This window comes from Bos indicus, chromosome 18 (assembly GCF_029378745.1).
Source record: "Bos indicus isolate NIAB-ARS_2022 breed Sahiwal x Tharparkar chromosome 18, NIAB-ARS_B.indTharparkar_mat_pri_1.0, whole genome shotgun sequence".
Classification (NCBI taxonomy): domain Eukaryota; kingdom Metazoa; phylum Chordata; class Mammalia; order Artiodactyla; family Bovidae; genus Bos; species Bos indicus.
In genome coordinates this window covers 48,098,798-48,116,539 of record NC_091777.1, presented here as the reverse complement: position 1 = coordinate 48,116,539, position 17,742 = coordinate 48,098,798, and the positions used below count along the sequence as shown (strand labels likewise).

The following is a 17,742-nucleotide window of genomic DNA, read 5'->3' as shown; positions in this document are numbered from 1 at the left end:
ACAAAAACCTGTACACAGATACAGAAGCTTTATTCAAAACTGTCAAAACTTAGAAGCAACCAAGATGGCTTTCAGTAGGTGAATGGATAAAGTGTGATACCTCCAGACAACAGACTATTCAGTTCAGTCGCTCAGTCATGTCCGACTTTTTGTGACCCCATGGACTGCAGCATGCCAGGCCTCCCTGTCCATCACCAACTCCTGGAGTTTACCCAAACTCATATCCATTGAGTCGGTGATGCCATCTAACCATCTCATGCTCTTTCGTCCCCTTCTCATGCCCTCAATCTTTCCCAGCATCAGGGTCTTTTCAAATGAGTCAGCTCTCTGCATCAGGTGGCCAAAGTATTGGAGTTTCAGCTTCAACATCAGTCCTTCCAATGAACACTCAGGACTGATCTCCTTCAGGATGGACTGGTTGGATCTCCTTGTAGTCCGAGGGACTCTCAAGAGTCTTCTCCAACGCCACAGTTCAAAAGCATCAATTCTTCGGCGCTCAGCCTTCTTCACAGTCCAACTCTCACATCCATACATGACCACAGGAAAAACCATAGCCTTGACTAGACAGACCTTTGTTGGCAAAGTAATGTCTCTGCTTTTGAATATGCTATCTAGGTTGGACATAACTTTCCTTCCAAGGAGTAAGCGTCTTTTAATTTCATGGCTGCAGTCACCATCTGCAGTGATTTTGGAGCCCCCCAAAATAAAGTCTGACACTGTTTCCACTGTTTCCCCATCTATTTCCCATGAAGTGATGGGACCAGATGCCATGATCTTCGTTTTCTAAATGTTGAGCTTTAAGCCCACTTTTTCACTCTCCACTTTCACTTTCATAAGAGGCTTTTGAGTTCCTCTTCACTTTCTGCCATAAGGGTGGTGTCATCTGCATATCTGAGGTTATTGATATTTCTCCCGGCAATCTTGATTCCAGCTTGTGTTTCTTACAGTACAGTGTTTCTTATGATGTACTCTGCATAGAAGTTAAATAAGCAGGGTGACAATATACAGCCTTGACATACTCCTTTTCCTATTTGGAACCAGTCTGTTGTTCCATGTCCAGTTCTAACTGTTGCTTCCTGACCTGCATATTCAGTGTTAAAAAGAAATAAGCTATCAAGCCATGATATCACATGCTGCTGCTGCTGCTGCTAAGTCGCTTCAGTCATGTCCGACTCTGTGCGACCCCATGGACTGCAGCCTACCAGGCTCCTCCGTCCATGGGATTTGCCAGGCAAGAGTACTGGAGTGGGTTCCCATTGCCTTCTCCGATAATACATGAAGGAGACTTAAATGCATAATACCAAGTGGAAGAAGTCAATCTGTGAAGATTACATAGTGTCTGATTACAACTATAGGACATTCTGCAGAAAAGCAAAGCTATAGACAGCAGAAAGATCAGTGGTTGTTAGGGGTGTGTGGAGATGAATAAGCAGAGCATAGAGAATTCTTCAGGTAATGAAAGTACTCTATGGGGACTTCCCTGGCAGTCCAGTGGTTGGGACTCCACACTGCCACTCCTTGGTTGGGGAATGAAGATCCTGCATGCAGTATGGTGTGGCCAAAAAATAATTTAAAAAAAAAAAAAAAAAAAAACTCTATGAGGTTGGAATGATGGATATATGTCACTATACATTTGTCCCAAACCACAGAATGTACAACAAGGTAAATTATGGCCTTTGGGTGAATCCTTGGTTTAAAAAACAATGTAGCACTCTGGGGGAGGTTTTTAATAATGAGGGAAGCTGTGTATGTACTGGGTGGGCAGTATGTGGGAAATCTCAGTATCTTCTTCTCAGTTTTATTGTAAACCTAAAACTTCTCTTAAAGCAGCTCACACACCTAGCAAGTGTTAGTGCTAGAATTTTAACCCAGGTATTAGATCTATACTCTTACCCCTTATACCATCCTGCTCACACACCACACAAAAAGAAAGTCCGAAACAAAGTTATGCAGACAAACCAGAAATTAGACCTGGTCAGTACTACAAAACTCCTGTTAGGTGTTCTGATCTAGAGGTGTGGTGGTTTTCCCACCCTAGTTGAAACAGACCTCTCAGACCACTGACTGCATTCCTACTCTTTAACAGTTTCACAAAGCAAATCCGTGTCACTGATGGAAATGAGTCAAACCATCTCCTACCATATTTGCTTTTGATCACAAGCCTTTGTAGAAGATTAAGAATATCCAGTGTGTGATTCCAAGCAGGTATATTCTCTTAATAAGAGATTGTCTGAAATAATAGTCTGTAATCCTCCAGATTTGCTTTTCTACACCCAAAGAATGTGTAACAAAAAGCCAACAGGAAGAATTATTTACACAATGTAAATAATTAATTAGAAGGATTAATTATTAGGGTGCATTGGGGAATGGGATCTGTGCCTAGAACCTCTGACTTTCTCTGTGGAAGGAAGACTTAGGGGTAAATCAGTGAAAATGCTTCAAGGGGACACCAGCTGTTTCCATATACTGAAAAATGAAATGCATTTCATGGAACAAAGAGGAAGTACAAATTCACCTTCAATTTGATTTTTTCATGTACAGCAGCAATTCTCTCCTTCTCACATGCCTTCTGTGGGGAATGGCAGTCGCCAGGGAAAGAGGTGCATGAGACATCTAGTGTTTTTGAAGATGGGTCAAAATCCAGTCTCCACTACCATCCTGGTCCCTCAACTTTCAAAGACATACAAAGAAAGTAGAATACAAGATGTCTGGGTTCACAGCTCTGGATATGCAGTAGTTCTAACACTGCCGCTGGTCACCACTGAGGCTGTCCATTGCCTCAGTTTCTCCAGAAGGTAGGCTGGGACCTGGATCCCTCTACCAGAGTGCTTGCACCAGGACAAACATCTCCTTGAGCAACAGAATAACAAACTATAAGGGACTAAAAACAATTGCACATGTGCACAGTTGAGGCAATTATGAACAATAGGATACGAAACCAACTGCCATTTCTGAGGTACTGCAAGTAAAAGCACAGTCATGTGCATGAGCCCTGCACAGAGCACCACCAAGGGGCTGGAGAGCTAAGTTAGGCCTCCTGCCCACTAGTTGTGCCATGTCACTAATAACATAAACTTTGTACCTGTGTTTACAGTTTTTGCCTCCTTGAGAAATTCATTTTTCAACCCGGGCAAGGGACAGCCCAATTTTGCTTCTAGCCTCTAGCCCATGGTGGTCTAATGGCTAGAACTCCTGGTTTTCAGCCAGGCTCTGCAGATCCAATTCCTGGGTAGGGAACTAAGATGTTGCTTCAAGAACACAGTGGCGCCACTATGCTAGTTGATCACCATGCTGTCGATGGTTGTTTATCAAAGGGTCAGCAAGGGACGTGCTCCTCTACTGGTTTCCCTGGAAACTGATAAGCCCACCAACATCCATTCCTCCTCTAATAGGTAACTTCTCCTTCTCCCAGAGTGAACACTGATCCGTAAGTCCTGCCTGCTGTCTGCCATACACAGCGGGGTATCAACCCAGGAACTTTGCCTCAGACTTGAAAGATTCCCTGTTCAATAAACCCTTGATGTTTCTACCACTGTCTCCTGACTCATTCTTACAACGCACTGCTGGGCAACTACAAATCTTGCAGACCTGGGCGGGGTCCAGCCTAACACGAGGCCAACCCAGCACCAACCCTAGGGGAAAACACTGAGCAGCGGAAGACTCTGATCCAAAACGTCCTAAACCCTCCGCTTCCAGGCGCAGTTGAATCTCCAGGGCGCCGCCTACCTTCTTCTGAACACAGTTCTCAGAGAAAAGGTGCAGCCGCGCGAGTTCCCATCTTAGCACATTCCAACAGAACAGGCCGAGGAGAACCACTCTTTCCCAGGGCTGTGACGCTGCGGCTCTAGGAAGCACCTGTTTCTGTCAGACGCCAGTCCCAAAGAGCGTAAGAGACCCACGAGACATAAGGAAATCGCAAAACACTGGAGAGGAACTCTTGAGTAACAGATCAGATAAGATCAGATCAGTCGCTCAGTCGTGTCCGACGCTTTTTGACCCCATGAATCGCAGCACGCCAGGCCTCCCTGTCCATCACCAACTCGCGGAGTTCACCGAGACTCACGTCCATCGAGTCAGTGATGCCATCCAGCCATCTCATCCTCTGTCGTCCCCTTCTCCTCTTGCCCCCAATCCCTCCCAGCATCAGAGTCTTTTCCAATGAGTCAACTCTTCGCATGAGGTGGCCAAAGTACTGGAGTTTCAGCTTTAGCATCATTCCTTCCAAAGAAATCCCAGGGCTGATCTCCTTCAGAATGGACTGGTTGGATCTCCTTGCAGTCCAAGGGACTCTCAAGAGTCTTCTCCAACACCACAGTTCAAAAGCATCAATTCTTCGGTGCTCAGCGTTCTTCACAGTCCAACTCTCACATCCATACATGACCACAGGAAAAACCATAGCCTTGACTAGACAGACCTTTGTTGGCAAAGTAATGTCTCTGCTTTTGAATATGCTATCTAGGTTGGTCATAACTTTCCTTCCAAGGAGTAAGCGTCTTTTAATTTCATGGCTGCAGTCACCATCTGCAGTGATTTTGGAGCCCAGAAAAATAAAGTTTGACACTGTTTCCCCATCTATTTCCCATGAAGTGATGGGACCAGATGCCATGATCTTCGTTTTCTAAATGTTGAGCTTTAAGCCCACTTTTTCACTCTCCACTTTCACTTTCATAAGAGGCTCTTGAGTTCCTCTTCACTTTCTGCCATAAGGGTGGTGTCATCTGCATATCTGAGGTGATTGATATTTCTCCCGGCAATCTTGATTCCAGCTTGTATTTCTTCCAGGCCAGTGTTTCTCATGATGTACTCTGCATAGAAGTTAAATAAGCAGGGTGACAATATACAGCCTTGACATACTCCTTTTCCTACTTGGAACCAGTCTGTTGTTCCATGTCCAGTTCTAACTGTTGCTTCCTGACCTGCATACAAATTTCTCAAGAGGCAGATCAGGTGGTCTGGTATTCCCATCTCTTGAATTTTCCAGTTTATTGTGATCCACACAGTCAAAGGCTTTGGCATAGTCAAGAAATCAGAAATAGATGTTTTTCTGGAACTCTCTTGCTTTTTCCATGATCCACCAGATGTTGGCAATTTGATCTCTGGTTCCTCTGCCTTTTCTAAAACCAGCTTAAACATCAGGAAGTTCACAGTTCACATATTGCTGAAGCCTGGCTTGGAGAATTTTGAGCATTACTTTACTAGCGTGTGAGATGAGTGCAATTGTGCGGTAGTTTGAGCATTCTTTGGCACTGCCTTTCTTTGGGATTGGAATGAAAACTGACCTTTTCCAGTCCTGTGGCCACTGCTGAGTTTTCCAAATGTGCTGGCATATTGAGTGCAGCACTTTCACAGCATCATCTTTCAGGATTTGGAATAGCTCAACTGGAATTCTATCACCTCCACTAGCTTTGTTTGTAGTGATGCTTTCTAAGCCCCACTTGACTTCACATTCCAGGATGTCTGGCTCTAGGTGAGTGATCACACCATCGTGATTATCTGGGTCGTGAAGATCTTTTTTGTACAATTCTTCTGTGTATTCTTGCCATCTCTTCTTAATATCTTCTGCTTCTGTTAGATCCGTACCATTTCTGTCCTTTATCGAGCCCATCTTTGCATGAAATGTTCCTTTAGTTGCGACTAATTCCCCTCTGGGACCCTACCGGAAGTGTCCACAGACCCTGGCTTTTTTTCATTGGTTCTGTGACCCGCCCCTTCCAGAGACTGCAGGGAATGCTAAACTAGCAGGCGCATAGAGGAGTCCGTGTTCTCACTGGATTCTTCAGGAGCAAGCGGTTGGGTTTGGAACTGGGTGGTAAAACTGTCAGGGGCAGGATCCCAGAGCGAGCTGGATGTCATTGTGCCTGAATGAGTACCTTATGTAGATGGGGTTGTTTCTGTGCGTGAGATTAATTTAATTAGCCAACTTAACATATATAGACATTATATTAGGAACAACATGTTGTCCTTATGCTTCCCAAAGTCTGGGAAGACCCACATGCCATCCATGGAGCAGCTAAGCCCTTGACCTAGAGCCCATTCTCCGCAACATGAGAAGCCACCATAGTGCACCTCAACTACAGAGTAGCTCCTGTTTTCTGCAACTAGAGAAAGCCTACATGCAGCAAGGAAGACCCAGTGCAGCCAAAAATAACTAAATAAATCATTAAAAAAAAAAAACAAAAGCACCTACCATAGCAAACAACACAAAAGTCCTCAACAAAATACTAACAAACTGAATCCAGTAACTTTTTAAAATTTTATACACCATGACCAAATGTGATTTATGCCAGGAATGTAAGGTTGGTTTAACATGCAAAAATGAATCAATATAATACATCATGGTAATAGAATGAAGGACAGAAAGCACATGGCACAAGAAAAATATTTAACAATATGCTTTATCCTTTCATGATAAAAACACTCAACAAACTCAGAATAGAGAAAAAACTTCTTCAAATAAGGGGCATCTATGAAAAATCACGGCTGCTGCTGCAGCTAAGTCGCTTCATAATAAATGGAGAAAGACTGAATGTTTTCTCCTAAGTTATGTAGCATAGATACGTACAACAAAATGTGCGTGCTAAGTTTCCTTAGTCGTGTCCAACTTTTGCAATCCCATGGACTCTAGCCCACCAGGCTTTCTGTACATGGGATTCTCCAGGCAAGAATATAGGCAAGAATACAGGAGTAGGTTGCCATTTCCTCCTCCAGAGGATCTTCCCGACCCCAGAATCACCTGCATTGGAGAAAATGCCATCTCAAAATCTTTATGATCACAGGATTTCTCAAAAGTGTAAATATTCTGGTGTTGAGCAAAGTCACAGTCATGACTAGTGGTGTTCCCATAATCTTTCCATTGATAGAGATTCTCATCATTGTGAGTTTTCTGTTCAGCAAAAAATGAATGGTGACTAAAGATCTGGCCACTTTCCTTACATTTATAGGGTTCTGCATCATTATGAATCTTGCTATGTCATGTTAGCTGTGAACCCAAGATTTCCCACAGACTTTACATACATAAGGTTCCTCACCAGTATGTATTCTCTGATGTCATGTAAGTTGTGAACTCCAGAGAAAGGCTTTTCCACACTCTTCACATTCATATGATCTCTTTCCAGTATGGATTTTCTGATGTCGATCAAGTTCTAAACCACAAAAAAAGTCTTTCCACATTCCTTACATTCATAGTTTCTCTCACCGGTATGAATTTTCTGACGTCAATTAAACTCTGAACCATGAAGAAAGGTCTTTCCACATTCCCTACATTCATAGGGTTTCCTTCCATTATGAATTTTCTCATGTTGAGCAAGGTATGAGGCCCATATAAAAGTCTTCCCACATTGCTTACATTCATGAGGCTTCCCACCAGTATGAATTCGCTGGTGTGAACTCCAGATATAGGCTTTCCCACATTTCTCACATTCAAAGGTTTCCTACCAACATGAATGTTCTGATGTTGAGCAAGATTTGAACCACGAATAAAGGCCTTTCCACATTCTTTACATTCATGAGATTTCTCACTGGTATGAATTCTCTGATGTTGAATTAAGTGTGAGCCAAAAGCAACAGCTTTCCCACACTCCTCACATTCATAAGGTTTTTCACCAGAGTGAATTCTCTGATGTTTAGTAAGATGTGATCGCTGACTAAAGGCCTTTCCACATTCATTACATTCATAGAGGTTTTCACCAGTATGAATTCTCTGATGTCTAGTAAGGTCTGAGCCACAACTAAAGGCCTTCCCACATTTCTTACATTCATAATATTTCTCACCAGTATGAATACACTTATGGACACTAAACTGTGAATGAAATCTAAAGGTCTTCCCACATTCTTTACATTTAAAAGGTTTTTCACCAGTATGAATTCGCCTATGACTGGTAAGACTTGAACACAAACTGAAAGCCTTCCCACATTCTTTACAGTCACATGTATTCTTAGCAGTATAAACTGATATTGAGTAAGTTCTGAATCAAGATAAAAGGTCTTCTCACATTTCTTATCTTCACAAAATTTTTCACCAGTGTGAATTAACTGATGTTGAATACAGTTTGAGTCATAACAAAAGGCTTTCCTACACTTTTTAAATTCATTCAGTTTCTTTCTTGTATTAAATCTCGGATGAAGATTAAAAGCTGTGTTCTGGTTAAAAGTGGGACTTTTTTCTTTACAATTGAGTATAACTTGCTTCAAACATTCTTCCTGATTTTCCTGTTGTCTTTCAAACTGACCTTTGCTTTGCCAATCACCTCTAAAGCATAAACATTCAGGGCTATGTTTTTTTACAAATTTCCATTATTTCCCACTGAGGTATTTCTCTGTCAAAAATGCCATTTTTTGGTGATAACTTCTTGGTCTGACACCTGGATTGCATGTCTGAAAGATAAGAAGATAAATTCATACTGTTTTTCTGTTCAGAAAGAATTAAGGTTTTCAATGTAGATATAGGAATAAATCCTGAAATAAATACAGCATATGAAATGTGAATGGCTTAACAAATTCATAAATTTTGGACAATTTGAAAAAAGGGAAAGAAATAAATAGAAATTTAAAAGAACTAAAAAAGCCAAGGCAGGTGATTAGATATACAAATTTTGTTCAGATCAAATTCATCTGAGGAGTTCAACAATAAAAATAGATTGTTCAGGTACTACACCAATCATGGGATATCAATTTAAAGACGTAAGACTACTTTACCCAGTATGGTATAATCAACATTTAGCACGTTAGGCATTAAAAAAATAATTCTGTTAAAAAAATATATATACTACAGGTCAAAGAAGGGCAAAGGGAGCCAAAGGATGGAGTAACGGATAATACCAAAAAAATCAGGAACCAGGAAGCACAATTGGGATGATGTGATAACAACATAGTGATAATACACCTCATTGTCCAATCCCTTTCATCTCTACTGAAATGAGTACACATAATTCTATATCACTTTCTGTACAGGTAAGAGCAAACAAAAGCATATATATGCTAGTTCAGAGAAATGGAAAATCACACCTACCTACTCATTTGTCTTTGCACATTTAAATACTTCGCCTTGCTCATTTTCTCCACTGGGCTTAGCCAAGTCATATTTTGTCAGATGATCCCAACCAAGGTGTTTCTGTTTATTTCTTGAGTTTATAGCACTGCTCTTCCATTTGATTTTATGCCTCAAGCATAAAATGCTTAATGACCTTTACCAAACCTCCACGGGATATCAAACTTACTGGTAAAATATTTTAGAAGAACAAAGCAAGAAAATACTACAACTATTACTAGGTGAATATGCTGAAGGGCTTATCCAATTTCTATTATTGAAATTGTACTGGTATTAGCATTTGGCTTTGTTGTTGTTCAGTATCACAGTCATATTGGACTCTTTGCAATTCCATGTCTTAGCCACTCAGTCGTGTCCGACTCCCTGAGACCCCATGGACTGTAGCAATCCCGGCTCCTCTGTCCTCCACTATCTCCTGGAGTTTGCTCAAACTTATGTCCATTAAGTTGATGATGCTATCCAACCATCTCATCCTCTGCTGCCCCCTTCTTCTTTTGCTTTCAATCTCTGCCAGCATCAGGGTCATTGACTTAGAGACTGATAGAACACACAACATCTCTCAAGACTAAAGTAATAGAGATTGGTATCTAGGGTTGGTCTACAGGGGGTGTCCTAAACATCTCTCATGCTGACTTATAACTCAAGGATCACAACCTAGGAATGTGGGTAAGAGAGAGGCAGACCTACACAGGAACTACAGATCAGTTTCAAATTATCCCAGTGCCCAAGGAGGGCAATCAATTGACGTAACAACAAAAATGTTTCAGAACTTTGCAGCATAAAAGTTCTCTATAAAGGAAGATAACCTAGTCATTAGTTTCACATTTTGCAGATAAGTGTGGCACAAAATTAAAATAACCATACAACATGAATGCAGAAACTATAGAAACAACAGAGAGCAGAAACAGATCTATAGGGATTCTAAATATTGGAGTTATGAGACAGAGTTTAAAAATAACTACGTTCAAGCTTCCTTGGTGGTCCAGCAGTTAAGAAACTGCCTGCCAATGCAGGAGACACAGGTTCAATCCCTGATCCAGGAAGATCCCACATGCCGCAGAGCAACTACATCCACGCACCACAACTACTGAGCCTGTGCTGTAGAGCCTGGGAATCACAACTATTAGCCCACAAGCCACAACTACTGAAACCTGCACCCTAGAACCTGTGACCCACAATAAGAGAAGCCACCACAATGAGGAGCCTGTGCACTGCAACAAAGAGTAGACCCTGCTCACTACAACTAGTGAAAAGGCCATGCAGCAGTGAAGATTCAGCACAGCCAAAAATAAATTAATTAATTAATTAAATTTAAAGAAACACATCAATTTAGGTTCAGAAATTTAGAAGTGTTAGTCACTCAGGGATGTCCAACTCTTTGTGACCCCATGGACTATAGCCCACCAGCTCCTCTGTCCATGGAATTCTCCAGGCAAGAATACTGGAGTGGGCTGCTATTCCCTTCTCCAGGGTACCTTCCTGACCCACAGATTGAACCTGGGTCTTCTGCATTGCAGGCAGATTCTTTACCAACTGAGCCACTACATGACTCCAATAAGGAATTAAATTTCCTTCCGTGATATTTTAAATAAAAAAGAAGCTTCAAGAGTAAATTATTTCAATTTGATGCTTGCCTATAATAGAAAATTCACCAATTACCATCCTCTTGCCAAATATACCCCTTGCTTCCTTTTGACAGGCAGGACTGGCTTTTTACGACACTGTATTCTCTGCTTATTGTCTTTCATTAGCCCTAACCTCTCTCTTGCCATTTCCTCTTCACTGTAACCAGAAATCATAACAAAGCAGCCTATGAGGCCTTAATATACAGACTGCTTTGCAGAAGTTAATGAAATTGTTCCAGTCATAGAAAAGAATACCACATTTCTTAATTGATTACAGATTCTCTGTTAACCCTTCTTAACCTAAAATGAAATTAGAAAAATTAATAAACGTTGCTTAAAAGAAAGAATTAATTAATGAAGGAAATGTAGCAGTAAGCAAAAACTATGCAAAATAAAAGAAATTCAAGAGGTAACAGGTAAAATGAAAAATAGAGTCAAAATTTTTTTTTTAGTGAGTGAAGAAATTTACAAATATCTAAATGGGGGGGGGGGGCAGAGAAATGGGAAGAAACAGACCCTAAACCATTGACCACTGGAGAAAAACAATGGCACCTACCTTTCTGTAACGTGAAGGAAAAATGAGAGCACGGAAATGGAGTGGTATTTGGAGGTGAAGAGAAGATTCATTTGGAACTTCACATGGAAAAGGTTACTTTTATTTCTAGGTTTCAGGCCTTTATCCACAGGCTTTTGGCCTCTGAGAAGGAAACTCTAGGCCAATATTATAGAGATGCTGCTGCCTCACTAAACATTTGGGCTGTTATCTGCAGTGATGGCCTCCTTGTTCAGCCCTCACTCACCTGGGCAAGTCTCATCCTTCAAAGCCATCCAGGGCTCTCTTCCCTTCTCCAGTAAAGAGAATACTTCTGGCTGATAAATGCAAAGTCCTGGTCAAAAAATAAGAAATAGGAAATTACCACCTGGTAAGGGTTTCCTAAGTCCCTTAGTTACTAGGATGGGCGAGAAAAAGGCATAAAGGATGGGGAAGATGGAGGTTCCCAAAGATGATGACTTACTGTGAAATGTACAAAGCACACACCATTTCCCCAGAAATATCTCCCCTGAGATACTCGAAAGACAATCCAAAAATTCACAATGTAGAAATCAGGGATTTCTGGGGTGAAATTCTGAAGCTTACCCAGCAAGACCAGGTTGCTGTAGTTCTCCAGCATCACATCTCTGTACAGATGTCTCTGTTCTAAGTCCAGGCACTCCCATTCCTCTTGAGAGAAGTCTGCAGCTGAACATCATCAGCTGCTAAAATGACAAACCCAAATATCAATGGTGAAGTAAATCTTTTAGATAGGCAGGGAAAAGATGGAAAAGGGCACTGCAGGAAGAGGTATACACATTCAGCAAAAACTGGACTTGGCTGCCTCTAGGGTAGAGGGGGAAACAACAGGGAAATTAGTGTCCCTGAAGCCAAGTGCCTATATGCGCTTAAAATCTCCTGTTGTCAGTCACAACAATGTTCTGACCTTCCTGTAACAAACAGCAAGACAACTGGATGGTAGCCCAGAAAAACAGGTATCATATGAGTTCTTGTTGTTGATACCACCAAGAGGCTACACTAGCCTGGAATAATTAACTTCAAATTTATTGTATGAGAGAAGTGTTGTTTTTTTTTTTCTTTCACCTTCTTTTATTTGAATTTTCTATTAGTTGAATTTGAAAGGATTCTTAAGAGATTATACTCCCTAACTGAATTCCATTTTCTGTGGAGCATGTATAAAATCTCTAGGCTATCAGCTAAGTAGCTGACTATCTTCACTTCTTCTTTTTAATGATATTAACCTCTCATTGGTTTCTTGGCAAGATCCCACATCTCTCTGAACTCAACCTCTTCTTATATATCCTCTATCTAAAAGCATGACAAAGTGCCACTACTAAAATGAATACCAACTAACACTGACTCTATCTTTCCTAAATGAAACACCCCATCATACAGGGTAAATAAAAGCTTTCATATAGTGTGTCCTTTTTAGTCACTCAATTCCACTTTGATGAACCACAGTTGTTGTCTTTTAACATTTTATTTTACATTGGAGTACAGTCAATTAACAATGTTGTGATAGTTTCAGGTACACAGCAGAATGACTCAGGAGCCACAGTTTGATCTTTAAAAGTCTCTACTATTTCCTTTAAGGGAATATATTTCTCCTCCTTCAGTGCTCTGTCAAAATATTAGGATACAAGAGGTATTGAATGCCATGTTGGAGAGAAGAGGGACATACAGAGAAGGCACTAAACTGTTTCACAAATACCACTTACCATGTTGAATAGTGAGTCAGGTAAGCAGTTTAAGAATAAGGAATAAAAATATTCACATGATGTAGTATAAATGGTTATCTTATTATAATTGTGCGTGCGTGCTAAGTCACTTCAGTCATGTCTGACCCCAGGGACTTTAGTTTTCCAGGCTCCTCTGTCTGTGGAAGTCTCCAGGCAAGGATACTGGAGTGGGTAGCTATTCCCATCTCCAGGGGATTTTCCTGACCCAGGGACTGAACCTAGGTCTCCTGCATTGCAGGCAGATTCTTTACCATCTGAGCCAGCAGGGAAACTCTATATTATTACTATAAATAGTTGTATTTTTGGAGAGAAGCAATTCCAACTCACATGGGCCATAACTTAAAATTCCAAGAGTCACTCAGTCTTCTGGATTTCTCATGTAGTTGAAGCAGTTTTGAAAAAGTGGAGCTAGAGGGAAGGAATCCTAAGAGGTCAGGCTTTCCTCAGAGCTTTCAAATGGACTAAGAATACCATTTTATTCCCTGAAGGAAGGTCAGAGGGAATCTGCAGAAATTCTGACCCTACCCAAAACCCAAGACACTAAACTACATCAGGATGAAGTTTCAGTCCAATCAGTTATGATAAATCATGACAAGGATCAGAATATTCAGAATATGAGATAAGGACATTCTGACTTGCTCTGAATAGCCCCTTTAACAAAAAGGACCCCAAGTTAGACATCCCCCAGGGGGAATTTTCCAATCTGGGAGCCCCGTGAGTTTGCCCAGGGCCTTCCTGTGTATCCCTGTAGGACAGTGGCCTTTTATCTCCCCCATGTCCAACCAAAGTATATAAAACTTACTGACTCATTTTCATCTAAAGCACTCTCATGACAAAACTAAGGGCAATGATAAACAAAATGAAAAGACAACCTACAGAATGGGAAAAATATTTGCAAACAATGCAATCAACATGGGATTGATCTCCAAAATATATAAACAGCTCAATATCAAAAACCCAGTCAAAAAATGGGTAGAGGATCTAAAGAGACATTTTCTCAAAGAAGACTTAAGAAATATTCATTCTTATGAGGAGTAGACCACGCTGAATTAGAGTTTCTGTAAGCAGAAATGCTATGAAAAGGAAGTGACTGATGGTGCAGGTAGTAAAAAGAGGCATGGAGATGACAGAGGGATTCAAGGTGGAAAAATTCAAAATACATAGGCTGTATTCTTTTATTTTTTAAGCAGCTTGCTGCTGCTGCTGCTGCTAAGTCGCTTCAGTCATGTCCGACTCTGTGCGACCCCAGAGACGGCAGCCCACCAGGCTTCCCCGTCCCTGGGATTCTCCAGGCAAGAACACTGGAGTGGGTTGCCATTTCCTTCTCCAGTGCACAAAAGTGAAAAGTGAAAGTGAAGTCGCTCAGCCGTGTCTGACTCTTCGCAACCCCATGGACTGCAGCCTACCAGGCTCTTCCGTCCATGGGATTTTCCAGGCTAGAGTACTGGAGTGGGTTGCCAGCTTAACTGATATAAAATCCATATACCCTACAATTAACGCATTTAAAGTAAGCAGTTCAGTGGTTTTTTGTTTTTTTTTTTAGCAAAGTAACATATGTGCAACCACTGCAAGTCAATTTCAGAATATTTTCATCACCTCAAAAAGAAATCCTGTGTCCTTCAGCTGTTACATTAGTTTATTTTTGGATGCTCAGATAACCTTGCATATGTGGGATATATTCCACTCAATCATGTTGTATAATTCATTTTATACATTGCTGAATTTGGTTTATTAGTATTTTGTTGAGGATTTTGTATCATATTTATACGAGATACGCTTTGCTTGATTTTGGAATCAGGGTAATGCTAGCTTCATTGAAATGGGAGCTTGATGATATGTTTTAATTTCAGCAAAAAAGACACTGTGAAACTCAGAGCTGATAGTAGGAATCTTCCTGAACCAGGTTAGGTCGTAAACAGCAAAGAAGGCCTGACTATTCAGAGGGGCTAGCTTTTAAAGAAACTATTTCCTACTGCAGAAACAGAGGAAGGAACTCTTGAGCAGAACCTCTGCCCCATTCATCTTTTCATAGGAAAGTGCCAGTGCCAAATATACCAAAAAAAAAAAAAAAAAACCTCACATTCCAAAAACAAAATTAGAAACACTGTGTCCAAAAATATAGTTAGATAAAAGTTTGAAGAGTGCTCCAATTCCCTATGTATAAAGAAAACTCACTAAAAATTTCAGAGAAGATTAAAATTATTACCCAACATTTCAATATGAATTATAAGAATTTATGGTACAATCACAGCTCAGAAACAAAACTACATGCACTAATGGTACAATGATTTCAGGAAAGAGGAGGAAGTGAGAGGCAGACCACATATAAAAGCTAGTAGAATTCAAGAATGAAAGAGAATATTAGGCAAAACCACTTCAGACTTGAAAAATAAACTACAAAGAGCAAAAGGTATGACAAATACTACAGAAAGTGCAGCATGGAACAAGAGATATGAACATTAGCAAATGGAACAAAATGAAACAGAAACAACTATAGAAAGAAAAAAATAAAAGAGTGGTTCAACTTGCAGAGCCACATGTAAATCAAGGCAGTTAGAACACACCCCTACACCACACACAAAATAAATCAAAAATGGCTTAAAGACTTAAATATAAGACAAGACAACATAAAACTCCTAGAAGAAAACATAGGCAAAACATGCTCTGACATAAAGCATACCAATGTTTTCTTAGGTCAGTCCCCCAAGACAATAGAAACAAAAGCAAAAATAAACAAATGAGACCTAATCAAACTTATGTTTTTGCACAGCAAGGAAACCATAAACAAAACAAAAAGACAACCTACAGACTGGGAGAAAGTATTTGCAAATGATGCAACCAACAAAGGCTTAAATTCCAAAATATACAAACAGCTCATACAATTCAATAACAACAACAAAGAAAACCAATCCAATCGAAAAATAGGCAGATGATCTAAATGACATTTCTTCAAAGAAGACACAGGCACATGACAAGATGCTCATCATCACTAATTAATTAGAGATGCAAATCAAAACTATAATGAGGTATCACCTCACATCTGCCAGGATGCACGTGCGCATGCTCAGTCGCTTCAGACTCTTTGTGACCCCATGGACTATAGCCCACCAGGCTCCCCTGTCCTTGGGATTTTCCAAGCAAGAACATTAGAGTGGGTTGCCATTTCCTTCTTCAGGGCATCTTCCTGATGCTGGGATTGAACTTACGTCTCCAGTGTCTCCTGCACTGGCAGGCAGATTCTTTACCACTGAGCCACCTGGGAAGCCCCCTAGTTGGAATAGCCACAAATAATAAATCCTGGAGAGGGTGTGGAGAAAGAAAATCCCTTTTACGCTCTTGGTGGGAATGTAAATTGGTGCAGCCACTATGGAAAACAGAATGGAAATTCCTCAAAGAACTAAAAATAGAGTTGCCATATGATCCTGCAATCCCGATCCAGGGCATATATCCAAACAGAATTATAATTTGCAAAGATACATATCCCTGCCCCCCATTCATAGCTGCACTATTTACAATTGCCAAGACATGGAAAAAAACGCAAGTGTCCATCAACAGATGAATAGATGAAGAAGATGTGGTACATATACATATACAATGGAATCCGACCCAGCCATTTCAAGAATGAAAAAATGCCATTTGCAAAGACATGGATGGACCGAGACATTATCATACTAAGGGAAGTAAGTCAGAAATAGAAAGACAAATGCTATATGGTATCACTATATGTGGAATCTAAAATATGACACAAAAGAATGTATCTAACAAAACAGAAACAGACTCACAGACATAAAGAATAGGCTTGTAGTTGCCAAGGGGGGGTGTGGGGGAGGGTAGGAGAGAATTGGGAGTTTGGGATTAGCAGATGTAAACTATTATATATATAGGATGGATGAACAAGGACCTACTGCATAGCAGAGGGAACTATATTCAATATCCGATGATATGCCATGATGGGAAAGAATGTGAAAAAGAATATATGTATAACTGAGTCACTTTGCTGTACAGCAGAAATTAACACAGCACTGGAAATCATCTACACTTTAATCAAATTAATTAAAAAAAAGAGAAGTGATCCAACTTGCAACTAAGCAGAGCCTCTAGAGATGGAATACAAATCAAAGGAGAGAATTAAGATTTCTTAACATGGTACAGAGAGCACAAACCACAAAGGGAAAAAATAATTCAGATTATATGTTTTTCAGACTATATTTTAAAAAGTAATTTCTCAGAAAAGGAGTGAAAATGGACTGGGAGATATTATTTGCAATACACACAGCTGATGAGGATTCATATCCAAACTACAGAACCCCAAATAAAGAACTCCTAAGAATTAACAGTAAAAAGGCAGACAAGCTGCCCCGAACCTGAACAGACACTCCACAAAGGAAGGCCAAAGGACTTAAACAGGCATTTGCCAAACGAAGATATCCTTTGGGAAGGATGTGGTCAAGAGACATTAAAACAAAAGCACTCAACTTCATTAGTCATAAGTTAAGAAAACCACAGCGCAATACCACTCTGCATATATATCCACCATATTGGCAAAAATTTTACAGTCTGACAATACCATGTGTTAATGAGAAAGTGAAGCAACTGAAACTTGCATAAACTGTTGATTGGAGTACTGATTTTGTGCATTTTGGAAAACAGACTGTATCTGCTTAAGCAGATTCATGTACCCTATGATCCAGCAAGTTTCTCTAGAAATAGACCTAAGAAACAAATACAAATGAACAGAAAATGACAAGTGGAAGAATGCTTCTAGCATCATTATTCATG

At 40.4% G+C, this 17,742-nt stretch overlaps 1 long non-coding RNA gene and 1 pseudogene across 2 annotated transcripts in view; both read right to left on the bottom strand.

Moving 5' to 3' along the window:
- Positions 1–17,742, bottom strand: part of LOC139177283 (uncharacterized) — a 43,184-nt gene that overhangs the window by 16,414 nt on the left and 9,028 nt on the right. For both annotated transcript variants that reach the window (XR_011561773.1, XR_011561774.1), the window contains exons 3-4: positions 11,810–11,928; positions 11,472–11,558 (exon numbers count right to left, since the gene is read on the bottom strand). This is a non-coding gene — a long non-coding RNA (uncharacterized lncRNA). The remainder of the gene's footprint in view (positions 1–11,471; positions 11,559–11,809; positions 11,929–17,742) is intronic.
- Positions 10–7,969, bottom strand: LOC109572407 (zinc finger protein 790-like; annotated as a pseudogene).